The following is a 3887-nucleotide window of genomic DNA, read 5'->3' as shown; positions in this document are numbered from 1 at the left end:
TTTGAGAAATCATTGTATTTCTTCTATATTATTTGATGAATGCAATACAGATAGGAAGGGGTTTTGTGAAATTTCTTTCCCTTAGATAAATATATGTGTATGTGTTAATTCTTGATGCATGTTTATAATATGTGTTCTAGATTGTGAATTGAATTCCGTAGAGCAATAGAGTAGATTTGAGTCTTGTGATTTAGTAAATTTCATGAGAAGTTTCAGATCTACACATAATTTTTACATGGTATCAAAGTTGAATTCGCATTAGAACCAGTGATTGAAGTCCTCATGTACAATGATAATTGATAATAAGCTATTAGGAGGTAGAGTTGATGGAGCCCTAGTTCATGGTAGATCCAAAAGACCCTATGTGAAAAATTATTAATGGAGCTGGAAGGATACTAGTAGGAAGATCAATGAGCCAATGTTTAGTGACACAAAGAGGATATGTGATCATTGATATTGGCAGATATAGGAGCAAAGAGATTTCCCAGTGGGAGATTGAGACTTAGTGGGAGTCTAGTTTTAGAGGGAGCAACCTTATAGAAGCTAGTATTTCAAGATCTGGGGAGATCAGACTCTTTATTGTAGTAGTTGCAGCAACATAGAAATAGAAACAACACTATGAGTAGATAATATTTCTCCATGCATGCAGCTATACCTCTAGGAGTGAGGTGGGGTGATGTAGATCCTTAGTCCCAGAATTGGAAAAATTTGGGAAGGGTCCATTGAGGTGTTCTCCTCATGGATCATTACCCTTGCTACATGGGCCCAAAGTATTCAGTAGAAGGAGGATCAGTGTCAGCCAGATACTGAGGAGTACAGAGTAGTGTTGACTTCAAAGTAAGAGGCTCGGTAACAGAGACAATAGCAACACAATTTTCCTAGTAGACTGTTGCAGACAAAATTGATTCAATGTTTTTTTGTTTTGTTTTGTTTTTTTGGATGCTTTTGAGTAGATGTCGAGTAGCAACAACAACAATGATAAGTGTTGCATGCAGTACATTCCATAGGTGCATGATCATGGTAGTTGATAATTCCTTTCTTGCTGAGAGGGAGTGTTGAAAAATGCAGTAATAAATTCTTAATTTGATTTTGCCTTAATTAAATTGGGAAAATTAAAAATTCCACATAAACAGATAGCTTGAATGAGTTAGCCTATGTGACATGGATATTATCATTCAATTATCGTAGTTAATTCGAGTTAGGGGCATGAAGTTCAATTGTGTACAGTTTTTCCTAAATTTTAGGACTGTAGGATGAGTTAATTTCAGTTGTAATAAGTTAAACTAGTTCTAACTGTTAATTGAACTAGTTGGTGGTCATTTGAGTAGTAGACCATCAATTTAAATCAAAGATAATCTAGTTAACTGATCATTTAGCCTAAATTATCTCATGAATGTAGAGAATATGAGTTACCCAGTTGAGATTGGAGTTCAAGTGCAGTGTACTATCAATTGTAGACTATTCTGAGATGTACAGGTGGTGCATGCAGTTAGAGGAAGATCCTTAATGAACTGGGAAATTCCTCAGAAGAAAATTCCTATGAAATAGGGGCCTCATTTCTCATTGAAGAAGGCAAGGAAGTAGGATCTTGGAAGGCTAGAAAATTGGCTACGTGTTGGACAAAGTCAATCAGTTAGGCAATGGGATAGACTATACAGGTGTAGAGGATTCTCATGCTTGAGAAATCATTGTATTTATTCTCTATTCTTTGATTAATGAAATACAAATAGGAAGGGTTTTTTTGCAGTAGTTTTCCCTTAGATAAATATCTGCATATGTGTGTTAATTATTAATGCATGTTTATGATATGTGTTCTAAATTGTGAATTGAATTCCGCAGAGCAGTAGAGTAGATTTGATTCTTTTGATTTAGTAAATTTCATGAGCAGTTTTAGATCTACACATAATTTCTACATGCACCACCAGGTTATCCTTCTCTATGGTCCCAACCATTTGTGCAACCAAATACTAATTCCAATAATCAAGTTGCACATCAATTTAAAACACCTGTGTTTCCTACTCACTCCCCTATCAAATGTAATGTCATATCTTTTAGAGAGGGGAGAGGAGTGAATTCATAAAATTCCCCTACTACCACATAGAATTTATCTCGAGAAGAAACTTTAATTCATAAACCATTGGACGATCAATCTATGAACTTGTTATAAAATTTTTATTGAAGCTCATGAACAATATCAAGAGAAAAACCCTAGAACTTCCCTTAACCATCCTTGTCAATATGAAGAGAACAAACATCAAGGTGTGGAAGACTTGTACAAGTTGGAGAACCATGAATATGTAGGTCCTATTGAATCCTGGTTCCAAACTATTTCCATTACACCCCATTCCATCATCATTCAACAACTCTTGGTACCATATCAATTAAAGCTGCTAGTTTCTCATACTCAAATATGCGTTGAAGTTTACATTTTGAACCGTTTAGTATTATGTTATGCACATGGTTACACTGGAAGTACTCCTACACTTGGAGGATACCTTACTCTCTCTAAATTATGGTATGGTCGTATAGAAAATAAAAATGCCATATGAAATAAAATTTGTTACAATAGCACTCTTGAAAGTACAATTCCCTAAGGCACAACTATTGAAATTTTCGTTATGCACTCCTGTGGTAAGTCATGTTAGAAGAAATTCACTATTGATGCCTCATATTTTGTAAAGTGACTTTGATTATTTGAATAGTTGGTTTTTCTCCATGTTCGAGAATCAGTTGTTTAGGGGGACTTGTTATTTCTATGCTTAATACTTTCCATTTATAATCCCAAATCCTTAACCCTAGCCTAGTCACTTGATCAAATTGTTATCCAAGAGCTCTTTTTAAAGTTTATCTTTGAAGGTATTGGTGAAATTCCTCCTATAGTGGACGACTCCTACAAAATCCTATGGACTTTCATGAGAACCCTATCATGATTAACTCAAGGAATATTTTAGTCATTATTTGAGATGCTTTATTATACATTGAATAAATGATATTTTGGTATTTTGCAATAACTATGATAGTCAAGGCATTGATAGGCAATCAATGTTTTAAATTCACTATTTAGACTTGGCATATTTTCATATACCCTTGGTCTGTCAGAATATGTTTAGTACTAATTCTATATTTGATACTTATTTCTGGTGTCACGAATTGCCTATTCATCAAAGACTGTAAGCCAACATTTCCCCCCCGCATGATATATTTCATCGCTACTTATGCCACGCCCGAGATAGTTACTTATACCTTCTTGGGGCAGGGTATGATAAAAACTTCGTCAGGGTTATGGATGCTCGCTGACAGTGGAGTGATTTTAGTGGTATTGGGTGTCCACAGTGTGTGATCTTCCCACCTCCGTATGTAGTGGTTACTTCCAATGGGGCATGCTAAAAACTCCGTCGTGGCTATGGAAACTCATTGGCAGCGAAGCAACATTAGTGGCATTGGGATTTTCTAGTGCGCGTTCTTCCCATTATTTGAAATAAAAAGAAAAAAAAACTCATCGTCATAAGGTTAAACAAGAAGGATATAGGTTTCATGTACTATGGAATGGTGAATGAATCTGTTGGGGCTATGGATGCTCGGTGGCAACAAAACCACGTTCAAGATTAATACTCATGGGCAGGGTGTTTTCTTTTTGTTTTTAGTCCTAATATCAAATTTTTAGTACAATGACTACTAGTTAAGTGTATCAATCAATTAATAGTACCATTTTTTGATAGGACCTATATTCTAAAATTGAAAACGTGATGATATCAACTTTGTTCTATATATTGAATTAAAATTTATTAGATTGTTCGATTCCCCTGACTATGGAATCGTTTTTCATATATATATATATATATTTATCACTAAAATTGAAGCTAGAAAATAAACTTCTCTGAGAATGG

Source organism: Pinus tabuliformis, chromosome 6 (assembly GCF_031772625.1).
Source record: "Pinus tabuliformis cultivar Carrire ecotype Pingquan chromosome 6, CPIR1, whole genome shotgun sequence".
In the NCBI taxonomy this organism is placed as follows: domain Eukaryota; kingdom Viridiplantae; phylum Streptophyta; class Pinopsida; order Pinales; family Pinaceae; genus Pinus; species Pinus tabuliformis.
The sequence above is the reverse complement of the archived record's forward strand: the minus strand, read 5'-3'. Positions refer to the sequence as shown.